Raw genomic sequence first — 27021 nt, 5'->3', positions numbered from 1 at the left:
ATGGGTTCCCATTAGTTCTCCAGGATACCCAAAGTACACTCGCGAGTCTTGGAGCAATCATCCTGAGGGGTTAGAGGTTGGGGGCAGGTGAGGGGGAGCTCAGTCAGGAGCCCCCAGGTTCAGCCAGAACCTGATATTTCAGTTGCCGCATGATAGCGGGACTGGGAACAATGCCTGGAATTCCAGCCTTCAGGCAGGAGGATCACAAGTTTGAAGCCAGCCTGTGCTACAGAATGAGACCCTCCTGGAGGAGCTGGAAGCCTCCCTGGGAGAAGAAAGCTCAAGCCTGGAGTTTGTTCAGACCTTGTTCCCAGGTTCCCCCACCACAGTTCAGAGGGCTGAGCCTCCTTGATCTTGACAGTCCCTCACCCTGGCTTCCAGCCTAAGCTAGTCATTAGAGTTCATCCCCTTACCTCTGGGAGGGACACTTAGAAATAAGCACCCAAGATCCACTGCTGGCAGATAAAGCCGTAAGGTAGAGGGGACAGGAAGTGGATCCTTAGCTGAGCTTGTCTGTAGAGCCTTCCTGCTGTCTCCCTTGGCATCCTCCTCCTGTTGGCCTAATTAAGTGTGTGATCAGTTCCCTGTGAAGTATGAGCTATAGGCCGGACTCCACGATGGAGTGGGAGGGGGGTCAGTGTAGAGAATGCAATGTGCTCCCCACCTCCGGCGGGTACCATCCCTGGTACTGGTGCTGAGGATGACTTCAGTGGTGACCGGGGAATTGAGCTCACCAGTGAGTCCCTGTCTCAGGCACCGGGCACAGAGAGGAGCAGAGACCTCGAGGACCTAGCCTCCTTTCCCTTCCAGAGGTTTGGAACGACCCCATTGGCCAAGGGAAGGGCTCAGGGCTGGGAGCTGTTAGGATGGAAATGTTGACAAACCCTGTGTATGGCCAGGACAACTTTTATTTCTGTACCGCCACACCCAGGCCTGGCCAGCACCTTCTACACCAGACTGGAGGGAGGAATTGGTTTCAAGGGAAAGCGAAGCTCCAGGCTGAGGGATCTGTCCCCAGAATCCTGGTCAAAGGTTTTGCCTCCTTTTCTTGTATTCCCAGACAGTTGGCGGGAATGATCGCCCCCACTTTGCAAATGGGAAACCCAAGTTTCAGAGAGGAAGTGACTGTCCAGATTCCAGGATAGCTTGCCCGGGGGGCCTGCAGTACACTAGCCTGGGTCCCAAAGCCTGCAGCCTCCCAGCTGCTGCATTCCACAGAACGGAGCCAGGAGCTGAAGGAGGACCAGGACAAGGTTGTTTACCCAGAGGCAAGGAGGCGCTCCGTGTGTGTGTGTGTGTGTGTGTGTGTGTGTGTGTGTGTGTGTGTGTGTGTGTGTGTGTGAAACAAGGAGGGGAAGATTCCAAAGGGCTACTGGTGTGTGGGGGAGGTTTGTGGAGCAGGGTGTAGGTGTAGGGTGGTCCATGTGTGGCATGATTGCAAGTGGCTGGGCAAAGGGCAGGTGAAGAGGCTGGCCCCTCTTGGTCTGAGCTGAAGAGCTGTGAGGAAGGCAGGAAAGCTGCCAGCCACCTCCACCCCCTCACATACACACAAAATGGCTGGAAGGCTCTTGGCCGGGATAGCACAGAGGTGAATTAGTTTCCCCAAGGCTAGCAGCTAGCAGAGTGTGTGTGTGTGTGTGTGTGTGTGTGTGTGTGTGTTTTGGGGGGGGATGACAATGGACAGGGTGGAGCAAGAAGAAAACAAAGCAAGGGTGTGATCTGGGAAAGGGTCAGGCGTGAGGAAAGTCACATCAACTCTGGCCTCCAGCTGGTCCCCCAGTCTCAGGGTCAGCAGTGTTAGACGAGGAAGCCATCTTGAGAACTCAGTACTAGGGAAAGATGGAGGCCAGGTGTGAGTCCCCTTCATATGCCCCCCCCCCCTTCTCCTCTTCTGCTGTTCTCCTTGGCAGCCAGGTCTGGAGGCCTGGACTCTATCGCAGTGTACAGCAAAGGCTACTTCCTCACCGCCACACCTGGGAAAACTGGCTTTCAGAACAAAAGCCAGTTTTCAGTGCCTTACTTCCCCCTGACCTCTTGATTACTGGGCCAGGAGAGGCCTGCAAAGCAGTTCCTTCATGGGACTGACTGTGGAAGCATCCCTCCATGCCTGCTTGTCTGCCTAGCCGGATCTCTCTCTCTCCTCTCTCAGGGACTCTCTGATCCCAGGTGGCAATTCCAGTACCCCATAGGCAGACCCTTTCTGCAGTGGAATCAATTCTGAAAGGTAGTAAAATGGGCAGAGGTGATGGGGTGGGTCTAGATGAAGCATCGTGGATGTAAGGAAGGAACTCAGAATGGCAGAGCAGCTGGTTCTGTTGTCCCTCTTGAGAACAGCAAGCTTGGCACTGGCCCTTTAAGTGGGGGTGCCAGCCAGTGCCCTCCCCCAGCCAACCCAATTCATGGGCACACTGAGCATGTGCAAGATCTGTGCAAGTGAGGAGGGGAGGAGGTGGGGGGGGATAGATTCCGGAGGGAGCTTCCCACCCCCTACTTCCTGTAGCTGCCCCCTCTCTCCTTCCTGGGTCTGACAAAGGAGCCCATGGTGCTCCCTCAGTCCCTTCCCCCACCCCAAACTAGGGGGCGCTGCCCTCTGGGTCTGCTGAGCTACCAAGGGTTCTGGGCAGGCACTCTGGTCTTGGGAGGTCTCCCCAGTGCCTGGAGGTGGTGAGTGCCAGTCTGACTTCTCTGGTGTGGGCAGTGGCTAATCTGCTGCTGCTTAACATGTTCGATCTCATTCCATCGGTGCCAGGGTTTTGTTTTTGTTTTTTTGTTTTTTTTAAGAGAACCCTGTGATGTTACTCTGGAAATGAAACAGAAAGGGGTGAGGTCCCTGCCCCCACCCACCAGGAGCTTCCAGTCAGGGAGGGGAAGCAGACATCTGGGGTTCTCCTTACAGCCTATTAGCCTGGTCCAGAGGACGGAACTCAGCTTCCTCTACCTGCAACATCCAGCTTCCTCCCTACCATGGAGAAATATCCCTTCCAGCCTCCTCACAACCTCGAACTCATTTCTGTAGCATCCTCCTGTGTACTTGCTATCCCTACTCCTTTCTCTAATTTTGGGACTTCTAGGTACCATTATCTTTTGTTAAATACAAGAGGAAAGCTGGGGATGTAGTTCAGTTGGTAGAAGGCTTACTTAGTGTGCATGAAGCCCTGGGTTAGATCCTCAGCAGCACATAAACCTGTATAGTGGCTGATACATGTAAGGGTTACAAGGTCAAGGTCATCCATCTGAATGTAAAAGCCTTGTCCCAAAAAAGCAAAGATGGGGGAGCCAGAGAGATGGCTCAGTGCTTAAGAGGGCTTGCTGCTCTTCCAGAGGACCAAATTCAGATCCCAGCTCCCATGTTCAGTGGGTAATAGCTGTCTGTACTTCAGCTCCAGGAGCGCGATCCAACACCCTCTTCTGGCTCCTGTGGGTACCTGCACACATGTGGTCTCTCTCTCTCTCTCTCTCTCTCTCTCTCTCTCTCTCTCTCTCTCTCTCTCTCTCTCTCTCTCTCTCTCTCTCATACACACAGAGCAAAAATACATGGTAAATTTATATAACATGAAATGTACTATTCAAATGAGCAATTCAGTGGCATTTCCATTCACAATGTATACATCCCAGCACCCCACTACTATCTGATTCCACACAGTTAAAATGAAACCCTAAAACTATTAAGCAGTTATTCTCTCCCCAAGCCCCGCTGTTCTTAGCCAGCCCTGGAAGCCACACACCTGCTTTCTGTGCCTGTGTGTCCTCAGCCTAGAGAGATTCTCAAATGTCTATAACCATACCACCCTGAACATGCCTGTCACTTCCCCCTACATCTAGGCAAGAGACTGGTTGCCCATAGCCAAAGTAGAGTCTCCCTGAGGCTGCTGTTGAGAGAGGAGCACTGGAACAGGAGTCCTCAGACCCTCAGTTGATTCCACTTCTATTCACAGAGACTGCTTTTCATTCGTGAGGTTCGAGCAGGCGTTTCAGCCCAGGCTGAGATCCTGGGCTCTCTAGGCAAGGCTATGCTGCCTGACTTGAAAAATATATCCCCCATCTTTTATCCTCCTGGGTCCTGACTGCAAGTTTAGGCAGGGACTATCGCCTCAGGGACAGGGTGATTCATACTGTAAGGTTTGGGGTCAGTCACTTGAGATGAGGAAGCCTTAGCACAGAGAGGTTGAGAAAGCTGCCCAAGGCCGCACCCCCTGCTATGGAGGGTGTAGCTGGGGTTGTAGGCAGTTTTTCCTGGTTATAGGTTGAGCTCTTGACCACTGTGTTCCCCTTCTTTAAAGAGAAAGCAAGTTAAGGGCTGAGCTGGGTGCCAGCTGTGTGGGCAGTGTTTTAATGGAAGAGCCCACACACTTTACTACTCTCTGGGTATTGCGTAATCATGAATAGCTCCATTCCAAAGTGGTTCTTGGGAGCTCTTCTCACTCCCTCAGTCCCTTATCTCTTCTAGAAGGTTTCCCCTTTGCCCGAAATACTGGCCTCTGAGGGGCTGGGAGGTGCTGCCTGACTAGTAGGCCAGGCCTTCCTGCAGGACAGGGTGGGAGCACAGGGGATATGTTGTCCGTCCTCCAGTTTCTCCATGGCCTAAAGTCCATCCCCTTACCCCAGACAGAGACTTCTTTGTCAACCTTGTGGATCTGCACAGGCTTGCCTGGTAAGGGACAAGCTGAGCAGCTGGTCCCCAGTTGGCTGCTGGATCCCAGCTGTCTGTGGTCCTGGAAATTCCAGAGACCACTTGCCTCTGAGACCATCTCTGGAACCCGTCCAAGACGGGACACCCCAGGTCAGCCCTAAGGCACCTGCCTTGGGCAAGGAGGATGGGTCCATCTACTTCTCCCTTCTAGCCCCTGTGGCGCCAGGGGAACATTACTGAAGAGATTAGGTTGTGGGGAGCCTGCCTCTGCCCTAGCCCCAGCTTTCACAGAAGGAGGGGAAGGAGTCTCTTTATCTACTTTCAAATGGCTCCTTCTCTTTCCAGGCTCCCTTCCCAGTGTCTTCCTGCGCCTCTGTGACTCCTTTGCCTCAGTGGGAGGATCCAGACAGGTTCCCTCAGGTTGTCTGGAGCCAAGCCCTGTCTGTCCTTGTGTGGTTGGACTGGTCAGCTCCCAGCTGCAGAACACTGAGGCCCCAGACCCTACTGCCCTTTGGAGCTCTGTGCCTGAGGGCAGGTGACAAGGAAGCAGAGTCCTCCTGAGCAGATGTTATCATCCCCCAGTTCTCCATGGGTCCAGTCCTCCACTTCTCCCCTGAGAAAGGGTTCTCTTTTCTCTGGGTTCCTGGTCCAGCTACCCTTATTGGCACACACAGACTGTGTCTGTAGCTCCAGGCTCACCCACACCCCTCACATAGGCTCTCCCTAAATCCTCAAGCTACCTTGTCCTTCTGGGCAAGTGCTTCTAGTTCAGGGTTTCAGAGTCTGAGTGACATTCGCACAAATACTTTTATTTTTACTTTTCCAACTTCTTTTTTTTTTTTTTTTTTTGGTTTTTTCAAGACAGAGCTTCTCTGTGTAGCTTTGCGCCTTTCCTGGAACTCACTTGGTAGCCCAGACTGGCCTTGAACTCACAGAGATCTGCCTGGCTCTGCCTCCCAAGTGCTGGGATTAAAGGCGTGCGCCACCACTGCCCGGCTTACTTTTCCAACTTCTTATATAGTTATGGCCCTAACTGTCAAAAAGTCTTTTCACTGTTACTTGAAATTCCTTGTTTCTCATAAACTTTTCTTTCTTTCTTTCTTTTTTTTTTTTTTTAAATTTCAAGACAGGATTTCTCTGTGTAGTCCTCTCTGTCCTGGAACTCAATCTGTAGACCAGGCTGACCTTGAACTCACAGAGATTCGCCTGCCTCTGCCTCCTGAGTGCTGGGATTAAAGGCGTGTGCCACCATGACCAGCTGGTGGTGACTTCTGCTTCTTGTGGTTGGGGGCCCCTGGACTGGGCATTCCCCCAGGGCCTTCTTCTAATGGTGTCTAGGAAGCAAGTGCTGTGTACAAGCCGACTGGAACTTTCAGAGTCGACATCACCCTTGCCTCCTATGTCAGTCAGTGTCCCCCGCATTCTCCACCTCCCCAGAGCCCATGGCACAAATGGGCACTGCACCAAACAGCATCAGATCGGGCCTTATCTGCCCCTGGTACTCATACACAGAACCCAAAGGGCACCTTCTCATGTTCCTGGCTGGATCTGAAGTCTGCCAGTGAGAAGATGCCACATGTCATCAGGAATAGAAGCAGCACCGTGTAATTATTCAAGAGTGATACACTGGGTGTGTTTGCATCTCAAGGGGCCTGCAACAAAGGACCAGCCACTGGCTTAGAACAACAGAAGAGAATTCACTGTTTCAGAATCCTAAGGCCAGGGGTCTGATATGCTGCCCATACAAGAAGGACCCTTCTTAGCCTCCTCTTTGGCTTCTGTCAGTTTGTTGGCAACTTTTGATCTTCCTTTCTTTTTTCTTTTTCTTTTTTTTTTGGAGCTGAGGATCGAACCCAGAGCCTTGCGCTTGCTAGGCAAGCACTCTACCACTGAGCTAAATCCCCAACCCAATCTTTCTTAACTTGTCAGTATACTGCTCCAGATCCCCACCCACCCACCTAGTGCTAAGAATGAAACCCAGGGCTTCGTGCATGCAGGGCAAGCTCTCTACTCCTGACTTACATCTCCAGGCCTCCTGTTTCTTGTCTCCACACGGCCTCATCCCTCTGTGAGCATCCATTTCTGTGTCCAAATCCTCTCTTTTTAGAAGACACTGGTCCTGTTGCATTAGAGCCCTCCCTAATAGCCTTATTTTAACTTGATTACCCCAGCAAAGCCTTGATTTCCAAATTAGGCTACATTCTGAGGCGCTGGTCGGGGGGTAATGACTTAATCCATAACACAGTGGCTGTGTTGTGCCAGGCATATTATAGTGAGCTCTGTGGACACAATCACATGGAGTTATAGCTCTAGATTTAAGTTTGATTTTTTTTGTTTGTTTTGTTTTTATGTACATTGGTGTTTTCCTGTGTGTATGTCTATGTGAGGGTGTCAGACCTCTGGAACTGGAGTTACAGACAGTTGTGAGCAGCCATGTGGGTGCTGGGGATTGAACCCTGGTCCTCTGGAAGAGCAGCCAGTGCTTTCAACCATTGAGCCAACTCTCCAGCCCCTAGTTTTGATATTTATTTACTTTTGACAGGGTCTCATGTAGCCCAGGCTGGCTTTGAACTCTGTGTAGCTGAGGGTAACCTTGAACTCCTGTATCTCCTCCCCTGCCAAGGGCTAGGCATAGACTAGCCACACATGGATTTTTGTCCCTCATTCCTCCCTTCCTCCTTCCTTTCCTTCCTGTTTTAGTCTCTGTGGCTGTGAGGAAACACCATGATCAAGAACACCTTGGGGAGGAGTTTATTTTGCTTACTTCTCCATATCACAGTTCGTCCTCAAAGGGAGTCAGGACAGGAACTCAAAAGGAAGGAGGCAGGAGCTGATGCAGAGGTCATGGAAGAGTTAGTGTTTACTGGCTGGCTCAGCCTGCTCTCTTATAGAACCCAGGACCACAAGTCCAGGGCTGGCACCACCCACAGTGGGCTGGGCCCTCCCACATCAGTCACTAATGAAGAAAATGCCTTACAGGCTTGGCTGCTGCCTGATCTTATGCAGAGACTTTCTTCAATTGAAGTTCCCTCTGCTCAGATGACTTTAGCTTGTGTCAAGTTGACATAAAACTAGCCAGGACACTTGCTTCCTCTCTCTGTCTCTCTGTCTCTCTGTCTCTCTCCCTCTCTCTCTCTCTCTCTCTCTGTGGCATATGTGCATGTGGAGGTCAGAGGTCAATGGGGTGTCTTCAGTTGCTGTCCTGCTTAGTGTTTTGTCCGTTTGACACACACTGCAGTCACCCGGGAAGACAGAACCTCAGCTGGGGAACTGCCTCCATCAGATTAGCCTTTGGCGTGCGTGGTCTGTGGAGCATCTTCTCCATTGATGATTGATGTGGGAGGGCCAGCCCCTCTTCAGTGGCTCAGCCTCTGAGCAGGTAGTCCTGAGTTGTGTAGAAAGCCAAGCTGAACAAGCCGTGCGGAGCAAGCCAGCAAGCAGCGTTCCTCTGTGGTTCCTGCCTCTGCTCCTGCTGGAGTTCCTGCCTGAACTTCCCTCAACAACTGAATAAACCTTGCTTCTCCAAGTTGCTTTTGGTCATGGTGTCATCTATCACAGTGACAGAAAGCAGACTAGAACACTGTAGATTTTGAGATAGGGTCTCACACTGAACTTGGACCTCACTAGGTTGGCTGGCCCGAGAGTTCCAGAGATCTTCATGTCTCTGTGCCAGCCGCACGATTCTGGGATTCTGGGTCCCGGCCACTGTTAGGCTCTTTATGTGAGTGCCAGGGACCTGAACTCAGGTCCTCAGGCTTTTGCAGCAAGTACTTAACTAAGTTATGTTCCCAGCCACTTTAATAGTCTTTTTCACTTGTAGCCTTCCTTTTTTATTATTTAAATTTTTATTTCATTATTTTTTTTGGGGGGGCATGCTTTTTCGAGACACAGTTTTTCTGTTTAATAGCCTTGGCTGTCCTGGAACTTTGTAGACCAGGCTGGCCTTGAACTCACAGAGATCATCCTGCCTCTTCCTCCTGAATGCTGGGATTAAAGGCATGTACCACCATGCCTGGCCTAAATTTTTATCTTTACTTTATGTGTATGGGTATTTTGCATGTGGGTATGGGTATATCTGTGTACCATGTTTATGCTTGTGGAGGTCAAAAGAGGGTGTCAGATCCCCTGGAACTGGAGTTGTGAGTCACCATGTGGGTGCTGGGAATCAAACCCGGGTCCTCTGGAAGAACGTCAGTACTCTTAACCACTGAGCCATCCCTCCAGCCCCACTTATAGCCTCCTTTTAAATACCACCCTTCATTTATGAAGCATTCCAGAGAGTTCATGATGTTTTTATTCATCTGGGTTTCTTTGGGCCTGATTGCCAGGTCCCTACTTCACAGACGGAGAGACAGTGTTTCAGAGAACTAACTAAAGGGCTTGTGTAGGGACCCATGAGGAACAGTTGTAACACAGGAAACAAGTAGCAATAGTCAGCCCTTGCTCGATGCCAGCCAGTATAAGCTATGTCCCCTCCTTGCCATTTGATCCCCACAGACAGACTGTAAGGGGAAGAGATTGAAGCCAGCATGGGGGCTCGGCTTGTGAGCTCAGCACTTGAGGTAGAGACAGGGGGATAAAGAAATCAAGGTCACCCTTAGTTATTGGTTATGTAGTGAATTGAAGGCCAGCCTGGGCTACCAAACTAAAAGAAGAGGAAGCAGTTGAATTAGGAGTACTCCAAGACCAAGTGCTAGTAAGAGATTGCAGAGGCCTTTGAACCCAGGCGGTCCGCCTCAGCCTTCGACTCTTCACTGTACAGCTCACATAGTGATGCACATCTGATGTGTCTCTCTTGTCCCTCTGCTTTGCAACAGCAAGTCAAGTCTGTGCGTGACTCTAGCAGAGGGCCACGTCCGCTTCTGGTCTGGTGCAGGGATTGTCCCCCAGGGCCTTGGGTGGTGCTAAGCCTTCCAGTCCTGTACGGGAGCAGTATGCATTCTTACCCTGTGAGCCACCTCTGTAGCCCTGGCCTGGAACTCTTGACCCTTCTGCCTCATCCCTTTGAGCACTGAGGTCACAGACTCCAGCCAGGCCCCACTGTGTACTGGACACTCACTGCACAGTGTGGCAGTGTTAGGAGCAGGGGGCCGGGTCAATGAGGACTAGATCACAGGGACTCAGAATGAAGGGCTGTCTAACCCATCAGTCTGAATGGGGTTGTTGACGGGGGGCTGAGACAAAAACAACTCTCCATTTTCCTGCCTCAGTTTCCTCGTGCTGGGTTTACAGGTCTGTGCCACTATGCCTGGCTACATCTGTTTGTGTTTTGTAAACTACTCAGTCTGTGGTGTTTTGTCATGGGACCAAATGGACTACAATATGGAAGTGGATGAGCATCAACCTACCCTCTTCTGGGGCCTGGTTGGTATATCCCTTCAGTATTGCCTGGATGACAGGCAGTCTTAGTGATCTGTTCTCCTGAGGGAGATCCTGAGTGTAAAATCCCTCCCTTCGTGTGTTTTTGTTGTCTCACAGAGTCTCACACAGAGGCTGATACAAATAGAGTTGCTGTTGTTTGTCTTCTTTTTGCTTACAAAGATTTCTTCGAGACGGCTCAATGGTTAAGAACACTTACTGCTCTTCTAGAGGACCCAAATTTGGGTTCCAGCACCCACTGGGTGACTCAACGCTATCTGTAACTTCAGCCCCAGGGGATCCAAAATCCTTCTCTGCCACCCCCCCCCAATACACAGAATGAAATAATAAAATACATCTTTACAGTTTTTAATTTGTGTGTGTGTGTGTAGGGGTGGCATACATGTGTCACTGCGCACACATGAGGTGAGAGGCCAAGATTGGGATCAGTTCTCTTCTATCGTGTGAATACTGAGAGTCTGCCTTGGTCAGCCTCGGCAACAAGCGCCTTTCCCCACTGAGCTGTCTCATTGCCCACAAAGAGACCTTTTAAACTTTTTTTGCAGTGGCAGGGGTGGGGTGTTGAGAAAGGATTTCTCCTGGCTGTCCTGGAACTCTCTATGGATTAGGCTGACCTCTAACTCAGAGATCCACCTGCTTCTGCCTCCAGAGTGCTGGGATTAAAGGCAAGTGCCACCACTGCCCCATGAATAGACTATTGAGAGAAGTTCTCTGGTATCACAGGCTGATCTCAAATTTGCTGTGTGTCAAAAGATGACCTTGAACTCCTGATCCTCTTGCCTCTACCTTGCAAGAGCTGGAGTGACAGGCATGTACTGTCATGCATGGCTACAGATAGGCTTATTTTTTAAATATGGGATTGATAAAGGAGGGAATGAGGAACTAATAAGTGAGTGACTGAGGAATGGTTTCATTGATTTCAGCCTGGTAGGGAGGTTGCTGGTGCCAAGAGGACAGACGCAGAGGGTTGGCTTGGGTGCTCTAGCTGGTTGCAGACCTCACCTTCATGCCTGTCAACGAGGGCCTAAGACTTGCTCTGCAGACAGTCGTGCCGTAGTGGACTTCCCACAGCTCCCACTGGCCGTGGCACTGTTCACAACCCTCCAGCTACTTGCTCTGAGGTCTATCAACTCCTCAGCTGCCTCAGAAATAAGACCTGTTTTCCCTCTTCTCTACAGAAGTAAGAGCCTCAAAGCCCGTGAAACCTTGAGCATGCCGGGCAGGCAGCTCCCTCTCTGACTGCAGCTCAGGCAGCTGCCATTTGCATTCCCTGAAGCCCCTCTGCCTCAGAGCTGGGCATGCCTCAGAGCTGGGCATGCCTCAGAGCTGGGCATGCTTCGATGGGTTTTGAGTGGTGGGGAGTGCTTTTCTCAGAGGCTGCATCCCACTTGGGGACCCAATAGCAGACAAAATGTGCTTATAATTAGTGGCTTCGCTGCTCACAAAGACAGTGTGCTGACGCTTGCTCGTTGTATCTCTTGCAGCGTGCACATCTATGCTACACCCCATTTTCATGAGCTTGTGGCTCAGAGAGCCTCCATTTCTGTCCCACGATGAGACAGAAGAATCCAGTTACAACCTGGCTTGGTGACATATACTATACACCCAGCACTCAGGAGGCCGAAGATGATCAGGAATTCAAGGCTGTCCTCAGCTACATAGAGAGTTCCAGGCCAGCCTGAGCTACATGAAACAGGGTCTCAAAAAATAAAGCAGGGGAACTGGAACTGGGAAGACAGTTTGGTCAACAAAGTGTTTACAGTGAAAAAGTTGTACTTTGTATGCGCATGTGCATATACATACAGAACACACTAATAATAATAAATATATAAATTGAAGCCAGGCATGGTGATCTGTGCTTGTAATCCCAGCACTGGGGAGGTGGAGCCGGTGGATCCCTGGGGCTCTCTAGTCAGCCAGCCTAACCTTCTAGGGAGCTCCAGGCCAGTGAGAGACTCTGCCTTAAAAGGTAAGGTAGAGAACACCATGAGAATGACATCTGAGCTTGACCTCAGGCCTCAGCATGTGTTTGTGCACACATGTGCAGATACCTTCACCGTATATACACAGCACACACAAAGAATCAAGTTACATGTATCATACAGGTAAGTTTTATGAGGAGGGGGAGTTTTATTTATTTATTTATTTATTTATTTATTTATTTATTTATTTATTTATTTATTGTTACTATAGTTTTGTTGTTTTTTGAAACAGGGTCTCCAGCTGGCCTGGAACTCCCTATAGAGACCATGCTGGCCTCAGACTCACAGCTTGCCTCAGACTCACAGCTTGCCTCTGACTCTCCAGTGCTAGTACTAAAAGTGTGTGCCACCACACCAAGCAAATTTTGGTGTTTTGAGACCGGATCCCATTATATGGCCCCAGGCTGTCCATGAACTCAGTGGTCCCCCTGTGTGGGTGCTGGTGTTATAGACAAGAACGCTAGCTTTACCAGCTTTGCTAAATCTAGATATTTCTTATCATTGTGTTCATTTTGTTTTCCTGAATACTTGATATTTTTCTGATTAATGTATTTCATAATTAAAGGATTTTTAGCTAGGCATGGTGTTAGAGACCTGTAATTTCAGCTACTTAGGAGACTGAGGCAGAAGGATCACAAACTCAAGGCTTCTAACAAAAAGTGTGTGTGTGTGTGTGTGTGTGTGTGTGTGTGTGAGAGAGAGAGAGAGAGAGAGAGAGAGAGAGAGAGAGAGAGAGAGAGAGAGAGAGACTCTCCCAGCTGGGGAGACGGCTCAGTGGGCAAAAGTGCTTACTGTCCAAGCATGAGAACCTGAGTTCAAATCCCCAGAACCCACAAAAAAAAAAAAAAAAGCTAGGTGTGGTCTCATGCACCTGTAACCCCAGGCCTGTGGGGAAGGGGGAGACTGGGGGATCACTGGGGCTTGCTGGCCACCCAGCCTAGGTTCAGTGAGAGACCCTGTCTCAAGAGACTCAGGCAGAGAGCGGTAGGGCAGGACATCCCCCCCCCACACTCACACACACACTTTTTGTTAGAAGCCTTGAGTTTGTGATCCTTCTGCCTCAGTCTCCTAAGTAGCTGAAATCACAGGTCTCTAACACCATGCCTAGCTAAAAATCCTTTAATTATGAAATACATTAATCAGAAAAATATCAAGTATTCAGGAAAACAAAATGAACACAATGATAAGAAATATCTAGATTTAGCAAAGCTGGTAAAGCTAGCGTTCTTGTCTATAACACCAGCACCCACACAGGGGGACCACTGAGTTCACGGACAGCCTGGGGCCACATAATGGGATCCGGTCTCAAAACACCAAAATTTGCTTGGTGTGGTGGCACACACTTTTAGTACTAGCACTGGAGAGTCAGAGGCAAGCTGTGAGTCTGAGGCAAGCTGTGAGTCTGAGGCCAGCATGGTCTCTATAGGGAGTTCCAGGCCAGCTGGAGACCCTGTTTCAAAAAAACAATAAAACTATAGTAACAATAAACAAACAAACAAACAAACTTATAAAACTCCCCCTCCTCTTAAAACTTACCTGCATGATACATGTAACTTGATTCTTTGTGTGTGCTGTTTATATATGGTGGAGGTATCTGCACATGTGTGTACAAACACATGGAACCTGAAGCTCACTGACTCAGCTGGGCAGCAAGCCTTAGGTACCCTCCTGTCTCTACCTGTTGACTTCTGCGATGATAGGTACAGGCCTGTACCTATCATCGTGTTTAGTGTGGGTGTTGGGGATTGAATTCAGGTTCTCATGTTTTCGGGGCAGACACTTTACTGACATGCACATAAAGAGAAAGAAATATACCTTCAATATAAACAATTCTAAGTCACCTGTAGAGCTTCCAAGCCTATACACTGGTGTCACTATTCCCGATGAAGAAACAGTGTCAGCATCTAGAACATTCCAAGCCTGCCCTTCATCACTGGGTCCCAAAGATAACCTGCATGCTGACCTCTGACGTAGATTAGTTGGCTGTTTTGGAACCCCCTGTGAAAATAAACAAGGCATTTCTATCTTTTGTGCCTTTTCTTTCCTTCAGTGTTGTTTGTGACATTTTTCCTTGTCATAAAGATCAGTAGTCCATTCGTTTTCATTGCTGTATAGTACTCTATTATATGACTGTGCTAAAACATATTTGTTTGAGCGTGCTAAATGGCTCATTGGGTAAAGGCTCACCAAGCCTGGTGACCTGAGTTCGAACCCTGAGACCCACATGATGAAAGGAGAGACCCAAATCCCACAAGTTGTCCTCTGAACCGTCTACACAAGTGCTGCTGTATACACACACACACACACACACACACACACACACACACACACACACACACAAACATATCATGAGTACATTAAGAATGTCAAATAATAAGTGTGAGCCTGGAATGGTGGCATACACTTCTAATGTAACACTTGGTAAGCCGAGGCAGGTACATTTCTGTGAGTTCAAAGCCTGCCTGGTCCACATAGTGAGTTCCAGGCCAGTAAGGCTACACAGAGAGATACTGTCTCAAAAAGCAAACAAAAAATGTAAGTATGTTTAGTTACTTTGCGGGGACTGGAGATGTGGGTTCTGACTGGTTAGTTTATTAAGATGGGCAACTGCAAACATTCCTTTTCTGGTTCTCATGTCCGCTTCCCTCTTGGGCTTGTATCTGGTTGAATTTTGGGTCTTTCTGTCTCTACATACATATGTTCAACCACAACAGAAACTGCTCCACAGCCTGCAGCCTCGCCAGCTGAGCATAAGAACTCTTTGCTTCTCATCCCATCCAAAACTCAGTGCTGTCTGCTCTTCTTTCTTTTTAAAAAAGACATATTTATTTTATGTGTATGAATGTTTTGCCTGCATGTGTGTATGTGTACCACATGCCCATGGAAGTCAAAAGGTGTTGGCTCCCCTGGAACTGGAGTTACAGATGGTTGTGAGCCACTATGTGGGTGCTGGGGATGGACTTCCTTTTTTTACCCTTTTTCTTTTCTCTATCCCCATCTCCCCCATTTCTCAGGCTCTCACTAAAGCCCAAACTCAGATTTCTGTATGATAGACTTAAAAATTATTTTTATTTATGTGTCTTCATGAGTTTATATGTGTAGCATGTATGTGCAGGTTCTTTCAGAGGTCAGAGGCGTTAGATCCCTTGGAGTTACAGGATGTTGTGAGCTGCCAGATGCGGGTGCTGAGATCCAACTCAGGTCCTCTGGAAGAACAATTAAGTATTCTTAAATGCTGAGCCATCTCTCCAGATCCCCCTGCCCCACACCTCCCCCCTCACTATGCAGCCTTGGGCGGCCTGCAGCTCAGAGACCCTCTTGTCTCTGCCTCTGGAGTGCTGGGACTAAAGGTGTGGACTACAACATCTAGCCAACATTTCATTGACTAATTAATGAGACAGAATATCTCTCTCTCTTTTTTCTTTTCTTTTTTCTTTTTTTCGAGACAGGGTTTCTCTGTGTAGTTTTGGTGCCTGTCCTGATCTCACTCTGTAGACCAGGCTGGCCTCGAACTCACAGAGATCCGCCTGCCTCTGCCTCCCGAGTGCTGGAATTAAAGGCATGCGCCACCACCACCCAGCCAAGACAGAATCTCTTGCAGCTCAGGCTGACCTGGAACTTCCTATGTAGCTAAGGAAGGCTTTAAATTTTTGATCTTCCTTCTCCTACTTTCCACATGCTGGTATTACAGGCATGTAATCTATCATAACACAGTACCGTGTGCCACCATGCCCAGTTTATGCATGGTGGGAATCGAACCCGGGGCTTTATGCATGCTAGGCAAGCATTCTGCCACTGAGCTACATCCCCAGCTGTAGACACTTTTATTACTTTTTGGTTGTCTTCATTTCCTCCTGTGTCAGTTATTTTGGCGCTGGCCGTGATAAACACATGAGAAAAATAGCTTCAAGGGCAGAATTCTTTATTTTGGTTCATGGTTCCAGAGATCTTGGTCCATTATTCTTGGCTCTGTTGATTCTGGGCCTAGGGGGTGCAGAACATTGAGGTGCTGGTGGGAGAAGAGGAGGGGGAGAGGAGGAGGAGGGGGGGAGAAGGAGGGGGAGAAGGAGGAGGGGGAGAAGGAGGAGGGGGAGGCGGTGGCGGAGGTAGCTGTTTACCTAAAGTCCAACAGGAAGCAGAAAGCAAGATAGAATCAGGGTCCAGGAATAATCTTCGAAACATACACCTAGTAACTGACTTGCCTTAGCTAGAATTCACCTCCTAAAGCGGCTGCCAAATCCAAAAGCACCCACCGGTGGAGAACCAAACCTGTCTACACAGGAGTCTGTGTACACATGAGCCTGTGTGGACATGTCACCTTCAAACCACAGCATGGGGCCAGTGATGACTCATGAGATAAGGTGCTGGCCCTGTTTTCCGGCCTGACGACTAGAGTGGAGGAAGAGAGGTGACCCCACAAAGTTGTCCTCTGATCTCCACACTCGGGCATGGCGTGCATGCACCTACGTTCACATGTATACCATGTACATACACACAGTAAGAATAAATAAAAAATTAAAACTCCAGGCGTGGTTGTGCACATCTTTAATCCCAGCATTTGGGAAGCTGAGGTAGGCAGATCTCTGAGTCTGAGGCCAGCCTGGTCTCCATAGTGGTTCCAGGCTAGTCAAGGTTAGAGTGAGATCCTGTCTCAAAACAAATAACAAACGCAAACAACAAAAATCCACAAGACTTTATTTTGCTATGTAGTTCAGGCTGCCTTTGAACGCTCCATCTTCTTGCCTAAATGTTGAGACTATAGGAAGACTATGGGCACATGCCGTCAACACCTGGCCTGGTTACTTGTTTTCCTTACTTTTTAAAAGTTAAGTTTGTTGGAAAGCCAGGCATAATGGTGCACACCCACTATCCCAGCACTTCCTAGGTGAGTGGAGACAGGAGGATCAGAAGTTGAAGGCCAGCCTGAACTACATAGTGGTTTGAAGATAGCTTAGACTGTGTACGACTTGTGTCAAAGAAACCCAAACAAACAAACAAGAAACTAGTGAGAAGTATTGTCTAAGTGCGTGAGATGCATCTTTATTTTCCTCTCATACCAGCTCCATTAGGAAGGAGCTGCCCTTACCTGGATTTTCCTTGTTTGCTTTGTCAGGCTCTCTCTCTGTAGCCCTTGGCTGGCCCAGAATTCACTGTGTAGACCAGGCTAGCCTTGAACTCACAAACATCTGCCTGTCCCTGCCTCCTAGGTGCTGGGATTAAAAACCACCGCTACCTTGCCCCAGTATATTTATGTTAACTGTGTTTTATACATGAGAAACTGACTCCGAAGTCAAAAAATAATCTCTCCTTCCTTCTTACCACCTCTCTCCATTTTCCTTCCCTCCCATCTCCCTCCCCTGCTCAGGAGCCTCAAATGCTAAGGGCAAATTCTGCCACCTAAAGACTTTAAGAGCCGGGTGATGGTGGTGCATACCTTTAATCCCAGAGGCAGAGGCAGAGGCAGAGTCAGGTGGGTCTCCGGATCTCAATGGATTCAAGGCCAGCCTGGTCTACAGTGAGTTCCAGGACAGCCAAGGCTACAAAACAAAACTCTGTCTGGAAAAACAAAACAAAACCACAACAAGAGCAAAAATGAATTTCTTTAAGAACACAGCGTGAGCCGATTGCATGGCCCTGGCCTTCCTGTCCCCCAGTCTGGTAGAAGTGAGGTCCCAGGAAGACAGACACTGGAACTGGTAAGAGAAATCCAGTAAAGGAATTTTATCCCAGGTGGACCCTGATCCCAAAGAGGAACGAAGAGCCCACTATGTTGGGAGGTGTCACTGAGAAGCACAGGGTGGAAATGGACCTTTGGACAAGTCACCAGATGATAATGAATGGCACCTTTGATGGTCGCAGTCTAGATTTGCCGGGCCTGCTAGCATCGGGTAAATGTCCGAGGGAAAACTCAGAAGGGTGGGGAACGGCCAGTCCTTCCTGGAGGCAAGGGGTGGGTGGACTCGGTCCCCTTCACCTGAATGTGGGTAGGCCAGCAAAGCACTGAAATGAACCGTCCCTTGCTCTGGAGACCGCAGGAAGGCTGAGGGCATTGCCAGCCCCTCCTCCACCCCCGCACCTAGACCTGCCTGTCAACCCTTTACATCGCTACCCTGCCCCCTGGATCCTGCAGAAGGAACTGGAGCCCAGGACTTAAAACTCTGAATAGGCCCCAGCAGGGCAGGCGTGGGATGGGCTGAAAACATGTTTGTTTTGAACGACTAGATAGAGCTGCCCAGGAGGAGGAGAGGGAGGAGGGAGGAGGGAGGGGGAGGATAGGGCGGAGGGAAAGGGAAGATTAATTTGCTACTTAGACTCTAGGGCCAGGAACTGAATGAAGCCTGCCCACGACACCTCCTGCCCTTCTCTTGGCATCATGGGAAGGGTTGGTGGCCTTGGGGCATCCACGGTAGGGAGCGAAGGCATAGGAAAGCTGAGAGCCGGAAGCCAGGTCCGGGCGAGGATGAGCGAGGCCACTCACAGCTCCTGGGCCCAGAGTTCTGGAAGAAAAATCCAAGGGCTGACCGGCTCCAGGTCCCCGTGGAGCTCAGTCAGGTTCTGCCAGTGCCGACTCAACAGCGCCACCTGCTGAGCGGGCCCTCACTGCAGGGCAGGCCTCCCCCACAGCCCTGGGAGCCCGTGGGTGAGTCACTCCTGGCCTGGGTCCCTGGCCACTCCAGCTGTCAGATCAGAAAATGTCGGCAGCCTAGGAAGGAATGTTCTGAAGCGGCGGGACTCTGCCTTTCCGGCCACCTGTGCCCCTCCCTCATTCTGCCCTGTGCTCCCGGGACACTGCTGGTTCTAGCCAGCTCTGGCTGGGAAACACCAGACTAAAATCTCTAACAGGATCGGAAGATCCCTGGTTGGGATAGCTGTTTTACCTTTTTTTTTTTTTTTTTTTTTTTTGTTTTTGTTTTTCGAGACAGGGTTTCTCTGTGTAGCTTTGCGCCTTTCCTGGTACTCGCTTTGGAGACCAGGCTGGCCTCGAACTCACAGAGATCCGCCTGCCTCTGCCTCCCGAGTGCTGGGATTAAAGGCGTGCGCCACCACCGCCCGGCACTGTTTTACCTTTTTGCCTGCAGAACTTGGGGCTGGAGTAGATCGAACTCAGGACTTCGTGCAGGCTAGCAAGTGCTCTACCACTGAGTACACCCCAGTCTCTTTAGCTTGGTTGTCCTGGAGCTCACATTGTAGACAAGACTGGCCTCAAACTCACAGAAATCCTCCTGCCTCTGCCTCCCAGGTGCTGGGACTAAAGGCGTGTGCTACGCACCCAGCTTCCTTCCAGTTCTTGCTTTTGCTTCTAACATGATGATCTGATGTGGCTGATCTTGCCCTTCCTGCCCCTTCCGACCCCATCAATCGCCAGGGCCGTTTTGTGTCCTTAGTATGTTGCCTGAGGCCGTCCGGATCCTGCCGGACCCAGATTCCCACTCTTCCTCTTTAGCTCCACACCCCTCATTCTGGTCATCTCAGATGTGGTGTTTCTCCCAGCAGGCCATTTCCACCGTGCTCTTCATGTGCTCTTTCCCCTGAAATCGCCAATCTCTTTCCTGACCCACCACTACTCGGTCAAAGTCATTCTTACCGTGAAGCCGTCCCAACCGCCTAGGTGTACTCTGCCCTTAAACAGCAAGGTAGGAAAGTACCACTCTTGGTTCTCCCGACGGTGTCCTTCCCCATAAGTAAGTAGTCCCTAGGCATCCTGCTTCACCTGCTAGACCACCAGTACCCAACAGAATTTATTCATTTGGGGTTTTTTTTGGGGGGGGTGAGGAAGAGGACTGGATTCCATGCTATTACAGTCCAGACTGGCCTTAAATTCACGATGTAACTGAAGATGAACTCTTTATCCTCCTGTTGCCAAGTGCCAGGATCCTAGGCCTGTGCTATCCCTTGGGACTTCGGCAGAAGCTCCTTGGGTGATGGAAATGGTTTCTATCTGCCCTGTCTAGTATGGTACCACTAGCCAGCGGGGCTGTTGAGCACTTAAAATGTGACATAGAGTGGCCGAAGAATTGAATTTTAAGTTTTATTTCATTTGATTCATTCATATTTCAATAGCCAGGGGCTAGAGAGATGGCTCAATGGCTAAGAGCACTTGCTCTTGCAGAGGACCCGGGTTTAGCTCCCTGCACCCACATGGTGGTTCACGACCATCTGTCACTCCAGTTCCAGAGGATCCAAAGGCCTCTTCTAGTCTCCTGAGCTCTAGACACACATATGGTATACATATATACATTCAGGTAAAATGCTCATACTCACAAAATAAATAATCTTTAAAAATTTCAATAATCACACGTGGCCTAGTTGTGGGGAATGGAGGAAGCCCTGAGTATGTGAAGTCCTGAGTGAGTGGGTGCTGTTGACTTGGGCGCTGCCATGGCAAGGACCCTCTCCTGAGACCCTTCTTGTTCATGAGTGGGTGTTGATAGGGTGTGCAGGAAATGTCCACCATTATCTCCGCCCCCTACCAAAAAAAATTACTGCCTGAAGACTGCTCCTCCCAGAGGCTCCTCCCCCTCACGGGCTCCTCCCCTCACGGGCTCCTCCCCCTCACGGGCTCCTCCCCTCACGGGCTGCTCCTACTGAGATTAGCTAAACCTATGTCCTTGATTCAGCTGTTGACCATAAACCCCACCTCCTTGTTTATCGTTGTGCAGTTACCCCGCCTCTCTGTTCAGCTCTACATAATAAATATGCAGCGCTTCCAAGGTGCTTCAGATTCTGCCTCAAAGAGCCCAGTTCTCTCGCCCTCAGCTTTTCTGTGTGTCCATCCGTGTTTCTTCATTCCCTCACTACCCCGTCAGGTCTGTTCCCCGAGCTATGCAAACCATGCAGGAGCCAGTGGCTACCATATTGGATAACATAGGAGTAGGCTATCCTCGGCACCTGGATGCCTAAGGGTTCCCTGCTCAGAGGCCCCTGGGCCCACACGTATGTGAGGAGTGGGTCTGAAGTTAGCCTCAGTGATCCCTGTGGCACAGAGCCCTGGGCTACTTTCTTTTCTTTCTTTCTTTCTTTCTTTCTTTCTTTCTTTCTTTCTTTCTTTCTTTCTTTCTTTCTTTCTTTCTTTCTTTCTTTCTTTCTTTCTTTCTTTCTTTTTTTTTGAGACAGGGTCTCTCTATGTAGACCAGGCTGACCTTGAATTCACAAAGATCCTTTGCTTCCTGAGTGCAGGGATTAAAGACATGTGTCACCATGCCTGGCCCTTGTCTGTTTCTTCCCTGTCTCTCCATTCCTGTCTCTGATCTACCATTTTCTTGACTTTGGACAAGTTACCCAGTCTCCCTGGGCCCAAGTTCTCCCATCTGTACACAATGGGGCTGCCTTATTGTTTTGGGTTGCTATAACAGAACACCCAAGGCTGGGTCATTTATAAAGAAATGAAATTTATTTATTACGGATCTGGAGATGGGTGCTTCAACAGTGACGGCTGACCCGGGTGACGCCTTATTACAATGAGGGGGGAGTCACCCGTGGCAAGAGCGTACACAGGGGGTGGAACTCGCCCTCTCAACAGGAGCCTGTTACTGCGATGATGACATTGATCTCTTTGTGAGGAGTCTCTTTTAACCGACCCTTGCAGTCTCACTTCCCAAAGTTGTGCCCAAGATTAAGTTTCCAACACGTGACCTTTGGGGAACTCATTCAAACCAGAGTGAGTGTTAATTTAGCAGCCTTTGCCTGTTACTCTGCGGACTATGTTAATGAGATGCTTCCATGCCGCAGGTCTTCCATAGAGGTTCATTCCTCATTCATTAACCCTTCAGTGTATGCCAAGTACACGACACATGACCCTCAGCCCTCCTTCTTCACTTAGCCCGGTGGCTGAGCATTTGGCAGGCCATAAGACAGGGCCTCTCTGCACTAGTTTGTGTGGGATTCGGGGTTCTGAAAGGATTAACCCAATTTTCCTATTCTGACTGCATTGGCAGAGCTGATTAAGACAGATGAGTGGTGCACACCTGTAATCTCTGCACTCAGGAGACTGAGGCAGGAGGATGGCAAGTGTGAGATGTGCCACTGAGAAAGATGTGCCACATGTCTCTGCAGGTGACTGTTTCAGAGGCTAAGACATTTAATATAAGGTTAGGATTTGGTGTTGAATGGGGTGTGGTGGCAGCATCTGCAGATAGTCCCACTTGGAAGGCTGAGACTGGAAAGTTTGAGGACAGTCTGGGATACACAGTGAGACCCTGCTTAAAAAAGGAAGGAAAGGGGAGCGGGAAGGAAGGAATGGAATGGGGGATAGCTCAGTGGTTAAGATTTGACTGTGCAGGTAGGATTTGCTGAAGGAGGCGGAGGCAGGAGGATCACGAGTTCGAGGTCAGCCTGTATTATTAAAATTTATATTTAAAAAAAAAAAGATTTGACTGTTCTTGCAAGAGGCCCGGAATTCAATTCCCAGCACCCACATACTAGCTCAAACCACCCTTAACTCCTGTCCCAGGAGACCTAATACCTTCTGATCTCTGCAGACACCAGACACATAAGTGATTCACACACAGACATTCAGGCAAAACACTCATACAAAAAAAGTAAAAATTCAAACAAACAAAAAACCAAGAAAAGGTTCGTAAGCTTGTTTTTTTGTTTTTGTTTTTTTTTTTCTTCTTGATCTACCAGTTCAGAGGGAGGTGATTTAAATCTCTTCTGTGTTGTTGGGTGGGTGGAGCTCTTGTGCATGCTAAGCAAATGCTGTATACTATTGGGCTCCACCCCCAGCCCATCATCTTTTTTTTTTTTTTTTGAGTGCTGGGATTAAAGACATGTACATGATAATTGGCCCTGTCCCCCATTTTCTTGATACAGACTGAGGCAAGCAAGATGGGCATCTCTGTCCCAACATCATGTCTATTATTATTATTATCATTTATTAGCCCCCAAGTCCAGTTAGTGCTGACCTAAGCACATGGGTGTAGAGCCATTCACTGGGGGTCTGGGGCAACCTACGAGAGGTCACAAGATCCCCCAGAAGTGAGTCTCCCCCTCTCAGTAGCTATCAACTGCCAATAGCTTCTCATAGTGGGGAACATGGGGAGCACCCCCCAAAGGCCTTGAACTTTTACATCATCTTGAAATACTGGGATTACAAGCCTAGGCCCCCAGCTCTGGCTTGTGTTTCTGTCTTTCTTTTTCTTTTTTTTTTTCTTTGAGACAGACTCTTGCTTTGTAGCCCTGACTGGCTCAAGTTCACCATCCTTCACAATCCTTCCATGTCAGCCTCCCAAGTACTGAGATTACAGGCATGTGCGGAATGCTTGGTGCCTTTAGCTTTGTGTGATGCCCGTGTGGGATGCTTCCCTCTGTGTCCACAGGGTTAGGCCAGCGGAGGTCAGGTGTCTGGAGCTATCATTTTATGCCTTAGTCCCTTGAGACAAGGTCTGTCCAAAGCTGGAGCTTGCAAGTTTTGTGATAGACTAGCTGGCTAGCAAGCCCATAGACTCTGTTTCCCATCTCTCCTAGCACTGAACTTTGTGTACACATACCCAGCTTTTTTTTTATTTTATTTTTATTTTTTATTTTTATGGTACTGAGTTGCAAACTCAAGTGCTCATGTTTATGTAGTAATCTCTCTTAGCTACTGAGCCACCTCCCCAGACTACAGCTTGCTTTTGTTTTTTAAAGATTTATGTTTTACATTTTAGGTATATGGATGTTTTGCCTGCGTGTATGAATGTGCACCATGTACATGTGGTGCTCTCAGAGGCCAGAAGATGGCGCTGGCTGGATGCCCTGGCCTTGGAGTTACCCATAGTTGTGAGCCACCATGTGGGTGCTGGGAACTGAGCCTGGGTCCTCTGCAGGAGCAGCAGGTGCTCTTAACTACTGAACCATCTCTCCAGCCCCCACAACTTGCTTTTAATTTTAGCTTTTGAATAGACAATAAACACATAGGATTCACCAACCAAAATTATATAGTAAGACATTCTGGGGTCTGTAACCCCAATTCCAGAGGACCCAAAACCCATTGCAAAACACTAATGCACGTAAAATAAAAACAGAAAAAAAAAAAGAAGGAAATTCATTGGGGAGTTTGAGTCTCACCCTGACTTGCCTCTCTGTTTTCCTTAGCACTCACAGGCCACCATCGTTACTATTTCCTCTATGCAAATTCAAATAAATGTAAATATTTATCCTCATTTGTACCTCACTTCTTAGATGAAAGATGATATAGCACAGGTAATTTTCTTTCTTTTCTTTTTCTCCTCCTCCTTCTTTTTTTGAGGCTGGGCCCTCCCACAGAAGTCACTGATCAAGAAAGTGCCTCACAGACTTGCCTGCAGGCTAATCTAATGGAGGCATTTTCTTAGCTGAGGTCTCTCTTCTCAAACGACTCTAACTTGTGTCAAATTGACAGAAAAACTGACAGGCAGGAATAGAAAAGCTACGGTCCCTGCCTTGGAAAAGCCTGCAGTCTAGAGGAAGAAGTGGATCCCACGACCTCCAGAGAGGCCTCACCTAAAGTCAGAATGCTCGCCATTAGAGGGTGTTTGTGAAGACGTGAGGAAACAGGCATCCTCATTGTATCTGTTACTTTTCTATTGCTGTGATAAAACGCCATGACCAAGGCAACTTACAGAAGAAGGGTTTATCTCGGGCTTACAATTCCAGAGGGAGAGGAATCCACCAGTCTCAGGGTGGAGAGCATAGGAGTGGGCTGGCAGGCACTGTGCTCCAGCAGCTGCTGAACTCACATCCAGATCCACGGACAGGAAGCAGAGAGAACTTTAGGGATAGCTGGAGAAAGCCCACCCAAAGTGACACACCTCCTCTAACAGGGCCATACCTCCTAGTCTTTCTGAAACAGTTCCAGCAACTGCAGACCAAGGATTCAAACATACCAGCCTGTGGGGCCAATCTCATTCAAGCTACCACACTCATCCATTGTTGCTGCTGCAAGGTGGTCATACTTTTTTTGGGGGCAATTCAGTGAATATTTATTAAAAACTTTAAAGTCCAGGTAGGACATGGTGGCATATGTCTGTTATCCTAGCACTTGGGAAGCTGAGGCAGGCTGGTGGAGGATGGAGAGTCCAAGAACAGTCTTGGAGGGAGGGAAGGAGGAGGGAAAAGGGGGAGGGAGAGGGAGAAAGGGAAGAGAGAGGGACAGAGAGCTCAGTATTTATAATAATAACCAGAAAATGGACTGATGTAACCTGAATGTTCATCAGGAGGAAGTAGAAATGCCTTGCACAAGCAGGCATAGAAAGTAGGAGCAACACACACACACACAATACACATTGTTCACAAATATTCAAACACCTCTGCAAGGATACATCCAGTAACATTGTTCTTTTTCTTTCTGTTTTTTTTTTTTTTTTTAAGATTTATTTATTTATTATGTATACAGTGTTCTGCCTACATGCATGCTTGCAGGCCAGAAGAGGGCACCAGATCTCATTACAGATGGTTGTGAACCACCCTGTGGTTGCTGGGAATTGAACTCAGGACCTCTGCAAGAACAGCCAGTGCTCTTAACCGCTGAGCCATCTCTCCAGCCCCCTTTTTCTTTCTGTTTTAAGTGAGGGTATCATGTAGCCCAAGCTGGCATCCAACTCACCATGCAGCTGATGTTGGATCTGAACACCAACTCTTCAGTGCTTCCCACTCCATAGTGCTGGCACTATAAGCTTGTGCTGTTACACTAAGCTATGTGTGTGCAAGTGTGCATACTCATGTGTGTACATGTGGAGGCCAGAGGTAATGTCCAGTGTCTTCCTCTGCCTCTCTCCACCTTATTTAAAAAATATTTTATTAACCATTTATTATTATCATCATTATTATTATTATTGTTATTATTTTTGAAACAGGGTTTCTCTGTGTAACAGCACTGGCCGTCCTGGAACTCACTCTGTAGACCAGGCTGGCCTTGAACTCACAGAGATCAGCCCTGTGTCTGCCTCCTGAGTGCTGGGATTAAAGGTGTGCGCCCCCCATGCCTGGCTATTAATCATTATTATATATGTGTATGTGAGTGTATGTGCCGTGGAGTGTATGATGGTCAGAGAACAACTTTGTGGAATAGGTTCTTTTATGCTTTTATGTAAGTTCCAGAGATCAAACTCTGGTCAGATTTATGTAGAAGGTACCTTTACCTGATGAGCCATCTTTCTGGGCCTCCACCTTATTATTTTAAAAAATCATTTTGTGTGTGGGTGTTTTGCCAGCATGAATGTGCACCATGTGCATGCTGTGCTGGTGGAGGCCTGAAGAGGGGGTCAGAATTCCTAGGACCGGAGTTACAAATGTCTGATAGGCACCATGTGGGTGTTGGCACTCGAACCCAGGTCCTTTGGAAGAGCAACCAGCACTCTCTTTTGGGGGGTAGTGGTGATGGTAGTGTCCAGACAGTCTCTCACCATGTAGCCTTGGCTGGCCTGTAGGTCATTATGTGGACCAGGCTGACCTTGAACTCATCGAGATCCACCTGCCTCTGCCTTCCAAGTGTTGAGATTCAAGGCATGCACCACTACGCCCAGCTCCCTTTTTCATTTGTGAGATAGGAGTTTGCTAGATAGCTCAGTTTTTCTTAGTTGAACTCACTATTCTCCTGCCTCAGCCCCAGAGTGCTGGGATTACAGGCATGCTTCGTCATGCTTGTTCACCAGGCTCTCCTTTTCCTCCTTTCTTCTCTTTCAGTAGTGAGGCTTGAACCCAGGGCTCTGTGCACGCTACCACTTTGCACTCTACCACGGAGGCACATCCATAGCCTACCCTTTTCTTTAAAGAGACATCTACTGACTACTTGTGGATATATGCTCAGCCACCTGAGTTCTGAGTGTCCCAATGGCTGAATATCCCTTCCATTAGAGATGACAAAGTGACAATTGTCTCGACATGTCACGCTGGTTGTGACCACCCATCACCGCAGCTTCACTCTGTCTTGGCTGTCATACCACCTGCTCACAGAAGGGGGCAACACAGACTTACCGAAACATGTTCCCAAACTTGACAACTAAGCCTTTCTGGTAGAATTTCCTCCATGGTGGTCCATGATTTGGGAAGACGCTTCCTGCCAAGCCAACT

General features: G+C 48.8%; 1 protein-coding gene across 1 annotated transcript in view; it reads left to right on the top strand.

Annotated features, from left to right (window-relative positions):
• The window catches only part of Hexim2 (HEXIM P-TEFb complex subunit 2), a 28757-nt gene extending 16628 nt beyond the window's left edge, over positions 1 to 12129 (top strand). Inside the window, exon 3 of the mRNA XM_052755801.1 lies at positions 11494 to 12129. The gene's annotated coding sequence lies outside the window, so the exon portion shown is untranslated. The remainder of the gene's footprint in view (positions 1 to 11493) is intronic.
• Positions 12130 to 27021: the final 14892 nt, after the last annotated feature.

The sequence above is a fragment of the Peromyscus californicus genome, unplaced genomic scaffold, assembly GCF_007827085.1.
Source record: "Peromyscus californicus insignis strain IS unplaced genomic scaffold, ASM782708v3 Scaffold_3__1_contigs__length_106647218, whole genome shotgun sequence".
Lineage (NCBI taxonomy): Eukaryota > Metazoa > Chordata > Mammalia > Rodentia > Cricetidae > Peromyscus > Peromyscus californicus.
This window is presented reverse-complemented; position numbering and strand designations above follow the sequence as displayed.